The 15673-nt window shown below is 40.0% G+C and overlaps 1 pseudogene; it reads right to left on the bottom strand.

Moving 5' to 3' along the window:
* LOC136311637 (G2/mitotic-specific cyclin-B1-like) overlaps nucleotides 1-15673 on the bottom strand; it is a 34574-nt pseudogene that overhangs the window by 5974 nt on the left and 12927 nt on the right.

Raw genomic sequence — 15673 nt, 5'->3', positions numbered from 1 at the left:
TAATGACACTGTTTTTGATGATGATAACGAGAGTATATAACCCAAAAATTGGTTTCTGGATTAAATAAAGCAATGCCCCGAAATGATTAGATCTGTCTATAGAAAATTCAAGAGCTCATTCACTGTTATCTATTCAGAATTTGTCATCTCTCAAACTTTCTCCCTATTTCCTTCCAATTCATTTTCTAGAAGACAATGAGTGTACTTATCTATAATGGAGTGAGAACACTGTTCAGACCACACAGTTTCTGCACTTGGAGTATCCCACCGTGTCTGCCTGAGACCAGCAGAGAAGAGGCATCAGCAGGGAAAGTGGAACAGGCACTGAGTAGGGGAAGACGGAAATGAGCCAAGTCCAACCACTCAGTCATTTCTAAACATTGGCCTGTCTGGAATTCTCTCAGGCTGATAGAGAGCTTGGTCCTGGCAGACAACAGTAGCATTTACAAGATTTCAAAAGCAGCAGCTTGACGAGGGCACCCTATTAAAATGGGAAGTTACAAAATTATTTAACCTAGATAGGGTCTAGCATAAAGTTATCATAGCTATCAAGAAACCCATAATAACAACTGCCTAGACTTGGAGTGCAGAGCGAAGTCAGCTCAGGCTGTGTTCATTTCCTTTGATTAAGCTTATGGCAGGTTCTGCCCTGGTGCTAACATAGCCCCACTAAGCTTCTTCGCTCCGACGGTGTCTACAGTATAGCATGTATATATGAAATCAGTGTATAAACAAACTAGTATTAACGTCCCTCTTTTTTCTTCCCATTGTGCTGTAGAAACTCCAAAAAACTCTTCTCGTTAACAAACAGCTCACAATTAAGAACTGTTCATTGTAATCATAATGTACAGTGTGTCCGTAAAGTCATGGTACACTTTTGACCAGTCACAGGAAAGCAACAAAGGACGATAGAAATGTGAAATCTGCACCAAATAAAAGGAAGACCCTCCCAGTTTCTGTTAGATGATGTGGCAGCATGTACGCATGCGCAGATGATGACGTAACATCATGTATACAGCGGAGCAGCCCACAGCCATGCCAGTCGAGATGTGGACGGCACAGAGGAAAGTTCAGTGTGTTCTGTGGCTCGCTAAATTCGAATCCGTGACTAAAGTGCAACGTGAATATCAGCGCGTTTATAATGAAGCGCCACCACATAGGAATAACATTATTCGGTGGGATAAGCAGCTGAAGGAAACCGGCAATTTGGTGGAGAAACCCCGTTCTGGTAGGCCATCAGTCAGTGACGAGTCTGTAGAGGCTATACGGGATAGCTACCTAAGGAGCCCTAAAAAATCTGTTCATGAGCCCACATCGAACTGCACTGAATAGGTATGAAACTGGGAGAGTTTTCCTTTTACTTGGTGCAGATTTCTGTCGTCTTTTGTTGCTTTCCTGTGACCAGTCAAAAGTGCACCATGACTTTACGGACACACTGTAGTATAAATTACAAATGATACATGTATAATTTTTAAGTTTCTGGTAGCTCTATCAAAAATGTAAAGAGAAACACTAGAGGTTAACTTTAATAACTCAATAAACCCCAAATATTATCATTTTAACATTCAATGAATAGAACCAATTATTAATGAAGCATTTACATTCTTTGTTTCCCACTAAAAAATCTAATATAATCCCATCTTGGGAATAGCCACATTTCAGATGCGCAGTTACACCATGCAGCTAGTAGTCCCTGTATTAAATGGTGCAGCTCTAGTCCTTTTAAATCTATGTAATACCGTCCATCTATGATACATGGCTTTTATTACTATTTCAGAACCAAGATTAAAAGGTATCTGTCTTCAGCCCAGACCTCTTCTGAGTTCTGTACATTTAGTATCCTCCCCTACTTGTCTCAGATTCTCCTTAAATTCCACGTACCTATGACCAAACGCATGATCTTCAACTGGCACCTGGAACTTCTTTAGCTCTCCCTTACCCTAATAATTGCCACTAGCGATAAAGTCTTGCAAGGTGAAAACCTAGTTGTTGCCTTGATAAATTCCTTTCACATCTATGATTACGATTTTTTATTATTAGGTCTCTACCCAATTTAACAGTAGACCTTGATAACTATAATTCCTGTGCAAAGTAATCTCACAGCTTTCCTCCATCCTAACTCAAGTTAATTTTCTTTCAAGGATAAAATGGCCACTCTCTCAACAAAATCTGGTTCCCTGTACATTTTCCTTGATGTCCTGTTCTTTTATAAATAGCACTAATTACAAGTTATAATTACATTTTGTTAACTGACTGACAAATTACAGAATTGTAAATGCAGTAAGCAAGAATCGTGCCTGTTGGGCTCACCTTTGTTATCCCCTGGCTCGTTAGCAGGTACTTGGCATATCATAGGCACTTAATAAACACTTGTTCAGTGAGGAACATCTAGCCCCGTAATGGAGGGGCCGGGACAGTCAGAAAGCAATGGCTTCTTTTCTGGGATGGGTTTTCCATGAGGTACCAGTCTTATCTTTCTAAGTTCAAAGTGCCTCTTTGTATTTGATCCAAATGTCACTTCTAGGAATAGTCCTGACTCATGTTGTTTCAGGGCATTCTTTTGCCAGAAAAATCATTTTACTTTTATTATTTTACTTAATCTCCCTATTGATCTTACAAAATAAATATTTTTTCACCACATACACACAAGGAAAAGTAATTTTCAAAGAGTTTAAATAGCTGACTCAATTTGTATACTGAGTCGTGAAGCCATTAATTGATAAGAGGCAATTAGACTTCAGGAAAAAAAATTTTTTTCTTTTTTTTTCTCTTTTTTGCATTTTCTGAAGTGAGAAGCGGGAGGCAGAGAGACAGATTCCCACATGCACCCATCCAGAATCCACCCAGCATGCCCACCAGGGGGTGATGCTCTGCCCATCTGGGGCTTTGCTCCATCACAACCGGAGCCATTCTAGTGCCTGAGGCAGAGGCCATGGAGCCATCCTCAGCGCCCGGGCCAACTTTGCTCCAATGGAGCCTTGGCTGCGGGAGGGGAAGAGAGAGAGAGAGAGAAAGGAGAGGGGGAAGGGAGAAGCAGATAGGCGCTTCTATGTGCCCTGACCAGGAACTGAACCTGGGATTTCCACACACTGGCCAACACTCTGCTGCTGACCCAACCAGCCAGGACAGAAAAAAAGATTCTTATGGCTACTATCCCAGGTTTATTTGTACAAGTAACACAGCAGGACAGCAGCTCCAGAAGGACAGCAGGCCAGGGGCCACACCTGTATTTCCATCCTCACGTTGCCACACAGAGGCCTTTACACTGGAGCCTCTGGGGGGACCTAGGCATTTGGGGGAGCCAGAGCCGGAGCTGGAGCCTGAACCAAAGCCGCAACCACAGCTCAGGCCTTGGGGTGAACTCTGACCTCGGACTCCGGCCAGCAGCGCCCTGACAACACAGACGCGAGCATGATTCCCACGTGTGGGGTGCGCAGTATAGGCCAGTCGATTGAGCTTATGATTGCTGTTGTTTGGGAGGTAGGGCCGACCTCCTTGGGCTTTCCAAGGGCCTCCATCGCCTCGCACTGCACTCACGGCCTCGGCATCTTCAGGTTCTTGCTGTGCTTCTTGGCAAAGGAACTTGAGGTCTACTCCCTTAAGAGATTTGTATCTTCATGATGGGGCTGTTTGATGCTGTTTTCATGACATTCTCGGGACTGGTGTATGGTGACGTTTTTGGACTTGGCCACGTCAGCACCCAAGCCCATGACCCCCAAAGTTCCTGGGACCAGAAGCCAGAAAATCTTATTTTTAGCCATCAATCTACATTGCTTCATATAATATTTAATAGCTAAATATTTTCCAACTGAAAATTAACGAGTAATAACTCAACATTGTATGCCATAGTCATGCCATGGAACAAAGATAGAAATGTCATAATTTAAGAAAAAACTGCAAAGAATAAAAACATTAAGTTTACAGAAATATTTCAAAGACATGTTATTAATTTTTTTAAAAAAAAGTAAGTTGCACAAGAACTGAAAAGTAGAGGCAGACGTTTGATCTCCAAGATCGGCTCCCACTGGTGTTACTACCATGAAGATGTTTCCTGACATGGAAAAAAGACCGTGCAGATTTAATTAGTGCTACTAATCCGTTGCCCTTCAAATGAAATGATTATTCCATTTCATCCAGGTGGGTGGGTCCAATCCAATCACATAAACCCCTAAAAGCAGCGTTTTCTCCTGGCTGAAGGCAGAAGGGAAGTCAGAGCTATTTGAAGCATGAGAACTGGACTGACCATTGCTGCTTTGAAGTTAGAGGGAACCATGTCAAAAGATGTGGGTGGCCTTCAGTAGCTACAGGAAGCCCTTGGCCACCAGGTCACAGATATGCCACTGCAAGGAGCTGGATTCTGCTAACAAAATGAGCTTAAAAACAGATTCATCCTCCAAGCCCCCATTTAAGAACTAACTCTGGCCTGACCAGGCGGTGGCGCTGTGGATAGAGCATCGGACTGGGATGCGGAGGACCCAGGTTCGAGACTCCAAGGTTGCCAGCTTGAGCACAGGCTCATCTGGTTTGAGCACAAGCTCACCAGCTTGGACCCAAGGTCGCTGGCTCGAGCAAGGGGTTACTCGGTCTGCTGAAGGCCCGCGGTCAAGGCACATATGAGAAAGCAATCTATGAACAACTAAGGTGTTGCAACGCACAACAAAAAACTAATGATTGATGCTTCTCATCTCTCTCCGTTCCTGTCTGTCACTCTCTCTTTGTCTCTGTAAAAAAAATAAGAAGAACTAACTCTAGTCAATACCTTGGTTCCACCGTGGTGAGAGCCAAAAGAGAGGACCCAGTGGAACCACGTCAGATCTCACATCTAGGTGACTGTGAGTTAATAAGTGTGCTATTATAAGCCACTACATTTGTGGTAATCTGTTATAAGCAGCAATAGAAAATTAATATAATATGCAATATATATAATCTTGTGTTTTTCCATAAATTACACTAGCTCTGCATGCAATTAGAATTTGTAAGTGAAGAGTTAGAACTGAAAAGGCAAACAAAATATTGAGAAAATATGTAACTCCAGAGCATCTGGAAGTTGCAGGGCATGGTTAAACAGTGGTGTAGACATTTACTGGCTGACTCTTTTATCAGCACAATGTATGTACGCATCATGTGCAAAATACAAAAGATAGTATTTTAAAATGTGGTGATTCCATTAAATGAGAAATCAATCACGATCTCTTTCAAAATTGTATTGTAAAATCAATCAAGGCATACAATATCACCAGGCAGAACACAGACACTAAAAAAAAAAAAATCAAATGGAAAGAATTGCCCAGGGATTTAGGCATTTCAAGTAACTGAATGGTAGACAATTACAGAAATCTGTTCCAATTCACCTTCACAGTATTCTTTCCAGTGGTGAATAGACACTCATGGCCCCATGAGCCCAGTGCTGTTTGTGAACCTACATAATCTGAACACTTAGAAGACAAAATAAGAACCATCATCTTTCATTCTTCCTTTCACCTACAAATTAAAACTACCCTAACAAGACTGTTGAAAATTTGGACAATGTACCAGTGAGAGGAGTTATGGCAACCTGACCAAAAGTCTATAAAAGGTAAAAATTTCTGCACTAAAATCAGCCAGTCCTAAGAGTACCTTCCTTCTTTCTTTCCTTCCTTCCTTCCTTTTATCCTTCCTTCCTTCCTTCCTCCCTTCCTTCCTTCCTTCCTTCCTTCCTTCCTTCCTTCCTTCCTTCCTTCCTCCTTCCCTTCCCTCCCTCCCTCTCTTCCTCCCTTCCTTCTTTTCTGCTTCTAGGGAGTCATTTTTCTAACTATTTGAGCAAAGGCAAAAATCTATTTATAAAAAGGCAATCAAATATTATACAATTTCAACACATGAAATACACTTTTTTGGCATGAATATGAAATGCACAAAATCCTATAATATAGAGTTTATAAAAGTTTTTTATTGTTATTCAACATGAAATGTTGTATTCATGTACAACATTTCAACTTCAATATCAAATATCCAGTGTTCTTCAGTCAAAGTCAGCCAACTGCAACCTGAGACACTGTCTGTAACTTAACGTATTCATGGTTTAGAAATTCTCACAAGTAGGAAATATGTGACTCAGAAAAAATAAATAGATGTGCAGCGATTTGGTAATTCCACTTTTTTTCAGCTGAAAATGCAGATCTATGGTGTTCACTTAAAACATAAAGTGGGTGTTTAGAAGTCAAGGACTCCACAGAGACACTACAAGAACGAAATATATTATCCTCAAAAACAAATTCTGTCATTTATGAGTCATAGCCAACTCCTTCAGTCAAGTTACAGGTTTTCACATGATGTCACTGAGAGAGACAGAAGAGGAGAAAACAAAAGGCCAAACTCACATCCGTTTCCACACACAAGAAGCTGCAGGAACAACCAACTCTTCTCAGTGGCTTGCTAAAATAAAAAAATTAAAAAATGCCACTTTCATCTCCGCTTCTTAAAAGTCCCTCATTGAGAGGAAAATCCACGTATCATTTTACTTTCCTGGGTGTTGGAATAAAGAACAGATGCCCGCTGTCAGCCAGCTCTATTGATTAGGAGTGAAAATGTGATTATTTTGCATTGATTTGCCCCAGAGCATTGTGTTCTATCAAAGCAACGGAAAGAAATTAATGCATCCACATGGTGCCCAAGAAAAATATGAGACGCTGTTCCCTTTGCCCTCTAGACAAAGAGGTCTGTGCGGTGGCTGGAAGGTAATAGCTTTCAGAATATGAACTCCAGAGTTATATTAAAATCATTACTTAATGTACAAAAAATAACACACCCACCGCCATGGCATTTAAAGTCCTCATTTGTAGTCATCACCTCTTGGTCATGGGGTTTACTTTGCTAAAATCCAGTATTTCTCAAATTAAAAGTACGCTGTTTTTCTTCCACATTAGATGTCTTAAGTGACAACTTCTTGTACACACATATCAATCAAACAGTGTAAAACCTGTGAGTTCGTCATGACAGGAATTATTATTTGTTTATATTTATGTGACGGCCATTTTACCAAAAAGACTAAAATGAGTTCACTAGTCTTCTAAGGACACCTATCTTGAGCCCAACACGGATCTTTAAGTATATAAGGATCTATATAAATTGGCTTGTAAAATGACTTCATTTAATATTTTATTAGTGGTTACTAGAATATAAGCTTTCACTTAAAAATAAAGCAAAGCAATTGCATTATTAATTTCAAACCGGAGTTCCAGCACTCACCGTGCTCTGTATCTGATCTGTTGTCCTCTACCCCTTTTTCAGGTATTTTAGAAAAGGCCACCTTCTTTAAGAGAGCCTCTCTAGCACTGGATTACATTACTCATTGTTTTAATTGTCACCATTACACCTGCACTCTTCAGGATTTTCTATCTTTCCTTCCTAATCAGAATACTTACATCATCTGCCATGCACACCTTTACCTGTTTTAATACTCATTAGAGACTCCTTGGGCTTCACTGGGCGTGCAGACCACACATGGCACACTGGGCACCCAGCTGGCCAGCAAGACAACATCCAAAGCTCCTCCACGGGAGGCCTTGCAGCAGTTCCTAGAACAGTCCACGCAGCTGCCCAGGGGCCATTCAGATGGAAGGAACTGAGGTACCGGGTTTTCCTAGATTGATAGCCTTTTATCCCATAAAAAACAGAATTGCTTCAGTAACTCTGCGGGTGCAGAACACGGGATTCCCATAAAGTACACATTCCCTTACAAGACTCATTATACCCCCAAAACGTCCCCCAGAGTTTACACTTTTTATTTTTATTTTTATTTTTTTTTAATTATTTTTTTTTTTTTTTGCATTTTTCTGAAGCTGGAAACAGGGAGAGACAGTCAGACAGACTCCCGCATGCGCCCGACCGGGATCCACTCGGCACGCCCACCAGGGGGCGACGCTCTGCCCACCAGGGGGCGATGCTCTGCCCATCCTGGGCGTCGCCATGTTGCGACCCTCCTGGGTGTCGCCATGTTGCGACCAGAGCCACTCTAGCGCCTGGGGCAGAGGCCACAGAGCCATCCCCAGCGCCCGGGCCATCTTTGCTCCAATGGAGCCTTGGCTGCGGGAGGGGAAGAGAGAGACAGAGAGGAAGGCGCGGCGGAGGGGTGGAGAAGCAAATGGGCGCTTCTCCTATGTGCCCTGGCCGGGAATCGAACCCTGGTCCTCCGCACGCTAGGCCGACGCTCTACCGCTGAGCCAACCGGCCAGGGCGAGTTTACACTTTTTAAAATATTTCCTACAAATCCAGATGCAATGGTGCGCCCTGGGATTATTTTTTATTGTAATTAATGCTGTAGAATTATGAAGTTGATAGTCTATGGTAATCAGGTTTCTGAGAGAACAAAACTGGTGTGTTAACCAAAGATCAGGTTCCTATGTAGCAGCACAAAGTTGTATTTATTGGCTGACCACATTTATTATATATTTTATTCTAATGAGCTTCGTACTAGAATGTAAGCATCACAAAGGCATGGATGTTCATTTGTTTTGTTCACGCTGAACACAGATTAACCAGTATCTATAATAAGCCTGAGACATATGCAAATTGTCATATAAATGAATAAGTTCCAGTTCTCATTTCTATAAATGAAGACAATAACAGTACCTCGCTACTGGAGTTATTTTAAGGATTAACTGAGACAATATTTATAAGACACTTAGCATATTGCCAATGTTCAATAAGTGTCAAAATGTTATGATTGTTACAATTACTAACAGTAACCTCTGGAAATTCAAATAGACAAAATCAAACCAATAAACTGAACCATGGTAAAGAAATAAATTCACCCAGGTACATTGGTTTCTATACTGAGTCACTGAGTTTCTATACTGAAAATGCTCATATAGGTTACTAACTTTTTCGCTGCAGGTAATTTAAACAAGATAACATGATCTCCTTCTACAAGAAGAGGTTACTTTCCCTATAAAATATATCGTTTTGAGAAGAGATTTTTAAAAGATTAGACTAAGGAGTCTTTACCTTTAAAAGACTTTTTTGTTGAATAGTCTCCTCACTCATGTGTGTCAGCACTTTGAGATCTGAAAGATAATCATGAGTCATTCAGCCTGAAAACGTGCGTCAGGAGGATCTTCTTAAAACATACTTGGTCGTCAGATGACCTCAGTAAACCTGACGTCTGTAAAAGAAGATAGCTCAGGCACAAGACTCTCGGCGCCTGAGGACAGCCTGTGACGCTGAAGCCACTGCATTGCACACCTGCGGAAATAGTTACTGCTGAAGGTTGGTCAGCTCCCTGGAAACACAGTGTGAGTGTGTGTGTGTGTGTGTGTGTGTGTGTGTGTGTGTGAGAGAGAGAGAGAGAGAGAGAGAGAGAGAGAGAGAGGCAGGAAGGGAGATGAGAAACTTCAGTTCTTCACTGCTGCACCTTAGTTGTTCATTGATTTCATTCTCATATGTGCCTTGGGAGGACTTAAGCGGAACATGGGACCCCTTGCTCAAGCCAGCACTTTGGGCTTCAAGCCAGTGACCTTTGGGCTCAAGCCAGCAACTATGGGGTCATGTTCATGATCGCATGCTCAAGCAGCAACCTCGGGGTTTCAAACCTGGGTCCTTTGCGTCTCAGTCCGACACTCTATCCACTGCACTATCACCTGGTCAGGCTTTTTAACATCTTTTAAAACTTCAGTTAAGTATTATAATTTGTTTGTTCAGCTCAATATTTGATAAGTTACTCTATAAAATCATTAATTCCATCAATATCTTCAAATTTGTTAGCTTAGTATTACACTTAGAAGTCTTTTCTATTTTATGCATTCTTGTTTATGAAGTCTTCTTTCCTAATTTTGCTTTTTTGTGTTTTTCTCATTAAATTTAACTGATGATTATCTGATCTCTGTGTGTATATGATTGTGTGTGGATATCAGTGCTTAAGACAAAGCCTACTGGCCCTGGCCGGTTGGCTCAGCGGTAGAGCGTCGGCCTGGTGTGCGGGGAACCCGGGTTCAATTCCCGGCCAGGACACATAGAAGTGCCCATTTGCTTCTCCACCCCCCCCCCTCCTTCCTCTCTGTCTCTCTCTTCCCCTCCTGCAGCCAAGGCTCCATTGGAGCAAAGATAGCCTGGGCGCTGGGGATGGCTCCTTGGCCTCTGCCCCAGGCGCTAGAGTGGCTCTGGTCGTGGCAAAGCGACGCCCCGGAGGGGCAGAGCATCGCCCCCTGGTGGGCAGAGCATCGCCCCTGGTGGGCGTGCCGGGTGGATCCCGGTCGGGCACATGCGGAGTCTGTCTGACTGTCTCTCCCCGTTTCCAGCTTCAGAAAAATACAAAAAAAAAAAAAAAAAAAAGACAAAGCCTACTAATATATCTAGGACATCACTCACAGTCTATATGTCATACTAAAACATGAACTGTAGCATGGATACTATACATTATATTCTAGGTAGAGTTTTGTTTATATCCCATAAATTTTGATACTCAATGGACCCATTATCTGAAACCTTGTCTAGGACTAGATTATTACTCTCATCAAATATAATCACTCTGTAAATATAAATATGTAATATAATATAGATCATATTTCTATAACATATGTAATATAACCTATATTATAACATTTATATTTGATACTTACCTATCAGTAAGTATTTGCCACATAAATGTCTTATGAATAAACAATTTCAAAATCTCTTCTTGTGGGACAAAGAAAATTTATTTTCAAATACTATTTTAACATCCATTTATAGAGAAGAAAGAGCACACAGGACACAGATCATGTAATCCAAGGTTGAGCACATGGCAGACTGAACGAGGATGCAATCTGATGACATCAGGAACTTTTCCTGCACTAAATTTTGTGATGTACAGAGTCTATGTTATTTACATAAAGGCAGTAGAAACACAATGATGATTACACAAGAAGACAAATAGACAGACTAGAAATCTCAAATCAGCTTCCTTTGTTCAAAACAAATTTACATCTCAAAAGTGTCCCAAAACAGACATAATCAACCATGTTTTACTCAACAGAAAAGAGAGGATAAGTTTCCTATCTACATTTGGGCTCTAATGCAAAATACCTTCTTCGTATGTAGCATGCTAAATAAAAAGTGATTTGCAAAATAAGTTTTTATGAATGCAAATGTGAAAGTCTTCAGTGATTTCTGTCAAGAAAATACTTTAAATTGCTCTTTTGTCAAGGTTGTCTGAGTCACTGAACAAGTTTGCATTTTTCAGCTCATTCTCAAAATGGGCAAAGAACTGCAAAATCATGTGTAAATAGCCTTATGGATTAAATAAGACCTAATAATCATTGTTAAGCAAGAATGATCACTAAGATGAAATTTCATAAAGTAAGTAGCTGAAGAGATAGATTTACTAAGAGCAAAGAGAATGGTCCCAATGTTACACAGTTTAACGGGTATGCATCTGGGTAGTATAACTTACCTGGGGTACCCAGAGACCCAAGTAGAGAAGAGCTGATGCGTTCAGAGTGTACAAATCATAGATATTTTAATTCTTTAACTTAGGGTCCTGAACCTATGCAACTAGCCATTACTTTTTATCTGAAATATCAAATTGCACAGCTATTAAAGAAAAAGATTTATCAGACTCAATAATGATTAGAAAAATATTTAAACGACAGAAAGAAAAGAGGAGTTGAATATTTTTACTTACTCATCTCTAGGGTCAAGTAGTTTTTTGTACATTGTAGGATTCCTGGCTTTGGTATCAGGGTAATGTTGGCATCACAGAATGAGTAAGAAAGTATTATTGCCTCTGTTTCTACCTTTTGACAGACAGTGAATTGGCCCTGGCCTCTTGCCTCTGTGGACAGAGCATCAGCCCGGCATATGGATGACCCAGTTTCAATTCCTGGTCAGGGCACACAAGAGAAGCAACTATCTGCTTCTCTACCCCACCGTCTCCCCTTTCTGTTTGTCTTCCTCTCCCGCAGCCAGTGGCTGGATTGGCTCAGCGTCAGCCCCAGGTGCTGAGCATAGCTCAGTTGATTTGAGCATCGTCTCTAGGGCCAGGTGAATCCCGGTCAGTCGGGGGATTGCGGGAGTCTGTCTCACTATCTCCACTCCTCTTACTTAAACGACAGAGAATTGTTGTAATTTCTTCTTTAAATGTTGTTAAAATTCACTCTGAACCCATCTTGGCCTGATGCTTTGTGTTTTGGAAGCTTACTAATTATTGATTTATTTTCTTTAATAGATATAGCCCTATTCAAGTTATTTATTCTATTGTGAATTTTAGCACCTTAGGTCTTTCAGGGAATTAATTCATTTCATCAAGGTTATCAAATTTGTGGGCATAAAGTTGTTTCATATAGTCTTAAATGATTGTTTTATTGTTAATAGAATCTGTGGTGATGCCCTCTCTTTTATTTCTAATGATCAGTAATCTGTGTCCTCTCTCTTTTTTCTTAGATGACCAGCATAAAGGTTTTTTATCTTTTCAAAGCTGGTTTTTTGGAAAGATCAGTAAGAAGATGGTAGGAACTATTAAGTTTATTACATTCTTACTAATTTTTTGGCTGTTGTGCACATCCATTTCTGATAGAGGGACTTTAAAGACAGCAGCTATAATAGTGGGTTCATGTAGGTCTCCTTGCAGTTCTACCAATCTTTTTCTTATGTATTTTGACCCTTTCTCTTAGACACATACTCATTAAGAATGTTTATGTTTTCTTGGAGTACTGGCCCCTTTAATTTATATAATGTCTCCTCTTATCTCAGGTAATTTCCTTGTTTTGAAATCTATTCTACCTGAAATTGATATAGCTACTTATGGTTTGTTTTGATTAGTGTTAGTACAATATATATGTCTCCATTCATTTACCTTTAATCCATGTTTTTATATTTAAATTAGTTTCTTTCGCCTGACAAGGTGGTGGCGCAGTAGATAGGAGTGTCCACCTGAGACTCCAAGGACCCTGATTCAAACCCATGTGGTTGCCGGCTTAAGGCCTGAGCATAGAGTCACCAGCTTGAGTGCAGGGTCGCTCGCTTGAACATGGGATCATAGACATGATCCCATGGTTGCTGGTTTGAGCAAAGAGTCACTGGCTTGGCTAGAGCCCCCAGTCAAGGCACATATGAGAAAGCAAACAATGAACAACTAAGGAACCACAACTATGATTTAATGCTTCTCATCTCTCTCCCTTCCTGTCTGTCTCTCACTAAAAAAAAGAAAAGAAAAACATGTTCACAAGGTTCAGTTCATATATGTATTCATATAAGGTCTTATATATGTATATAATACATATAAGGTCATATATGTATTAAGAAGCAAGGCTGCAATAAAATTTATGTATCTACATTAAGTTTTGGAAACAGAGCTTGTTAATTTCTGCTGAATAGGAATCTGAGTAATACCTGCTTAAGAAAGAATGTAGTTTGAACATTTGTATATACATATTATAAAGTGCATCTGTAATTTATTTATCTCATTCTATGAAAAGTATAAAACAGTATTTTAATAATTCTTATGATTTCACACTTATCGAGTGTTTTGAAAGGGACAGCTAATGCATATTGTTCCCCTGCCACATAGTCCTGAAGTGGCTTTCATCTTTAAAAAGAAGCTGTAAATCTCTATGAATTACTATTCTTTTCCACAAACAAACCAATCCCTCCAGCCCTAGAGAATATTTTTAAAAAGAAATGTAAGTAGTGGAACTAAAGTATGATTACATATAATATTGACAAAATCAAGGAATTAGAAATACTGTCTAAGGATACTTTAAATATGGCATTTTCAGTAATCCAAAGAAAACAAATTATGTGCTTTTTCTGCTTTATTTGCATATAGAGTTATATATCTTACCTACAGATCCTTGGCACATTTAGATCTATTCTAGATGGCTAAAATGAAAATTTAACAGATAACTTGCCCCTCAAATAGGTAAAAGTGATGAAAATACAGACTGACATTCCTTCTTAAGACACTTTCACTTTATAAATGTGATATCTGAATAGACAGTAAGTAAACATATATAATCAAAAACTCTCCAGGCAACATCTCAGAGCAATTCTATGGTAACCTGATTAGCAAACAGGGTAGATACGATACCCAACAATGGAAGATATTAATTAGCATATTTTGTAGAAATAAAAAAAAAGAGAGAATGTGATATATTTTAAAGAAAAGTGAGCTCCACCACAGAGGCTGACATACCGGGATTTGTCTGTTTGTTTGTAATATAAGCCGGCCTCCAGTTCTTTGCACCCGAAGGCTCTGCAGGAGCTGGTTTTAGAGAGCGTTAGAAACAACCACGCCTGAATTTGAGATCAGGACTCAGTGGTAAATGTCCTCAAGGTCTAGCTATGTTAGGATATTTGATAGCAAACAGGAATAGTGTTGACATCAGAAAGAGATGCCATTTTCTGATGGTTCGAACTCACTGGGCATGAGACACATGCCTAGAAGGTGTATTCACCAGCATTCTGGCCAAGTCCTGCCAATCCCAAGTACAATGGTTGGTTCTCATTGAACTGCTTGTGAGCTAACAGATGAATCACCTGCTTTCCTCTGACTAGAGGTTATCTCACCTTGAACATGAGAAATCCAAATGTGCCTGATTCTACACCAAAGAGAAACCATTTCATCTGTCTGATGATCAAGTGATGTGACCTCATTCTACTGCATTCCTGATATGAAACATTTGAGGGTGACAATCATGTATGTACTGGCCTTATTTCTATTATCTCATTTTCCCAATGACAACGTTTTTGGTGAAGCCATTTTTGCTGATGGGAATGCAGCCTGGTACAGCCACTGTGGAAAACTATGTCTCTTGGCCAATCAGCAACAACTAAAATTAAATCAAAGTTCATTTGCACGGCCAGGAAATAAAACATTATAGTACGTTGGTCTGGCCGGAATTGCACAGAGAAATATTGGGCAGGAAAATATAGTCAATACTCCAACTTCATGATAAATTCAACTCAGATGTCAGAGCTTACATAAAAGCCCAAAACAACAGTTATAACTTGACCAAGGCTAGTTCGACAGTACAACAGTTCAAGTCACCCTAGCTGTAAAAAGACAATGTATGGCATCTTTTTAATTAAAGTTTAAATCTGTTCATCTAGATGCAGTAATAAACTGAGAAACACCAGGTTATATTCTCTTAAGGAAGACAGCAGTTGTACATAATACATGGGGTCCTTTCCAATTCAAGGCCTGATTCTTGGCTCCTGCTTCTGAAACACAATGTTTCATTTTAATGAAAAGTATGTTACTGCAGTAAGATAAGGTCATCAGCTGTTAAGTATAATGCAATTTCTGTAATAAAAGTAATTTTATAGCCTGCATAAAAGGCTTTATGTGGGTTAAATAGTTTTAATTACAAGCTAAATTTTGTTCCTTAGAATGAATGCATAAATGAAGTGCCTCCACCCTTCATAAAAAGAAGGCATGTGCTATAAAATGTCACAGGTGTCTTTCTAATTTCAGTGCTTTGTTTTTTGCTAAATCGTCGGCCACAGTCAACAGTGGGCTAATATGGCTTTCTTTGGTCACAAGGACAAAGGATTTACCAGCTGGCAGGTCATGACTGAAAACAACTGTGCTAGTAAAAGCCCTCAGCACTTCCCTCACAGGTTAGTTATTTTTGGAAAGCAATTCAGATGGAAAAAAAATCTAATACATAAGTATCGACCTATATACTCTAGATATGAACGTACATCCCCCACATTAATCATT

Source organism: Saccopteryx bilineata, chromosome 8 (assembly GCF_036850765.1).
Source record: "Saccopteryx bilineata isolate mSacBil1 chromosome 8, mSacBil1_pri_phased_curated, whole genome shotgun sequence".
Classification (NCBI taxonomy): Eukaryota; Metazoa; Chordata; class Mammalia; order Chiroptera; family Emballonuridae; genus Saccopteryx; species Saccopteryx bilineata.
The sequence above is the reverse complement of the archived record's forward strand: the minus strand, read 5'-3'. Positions and strand labels throughout refer to the sequence as shown.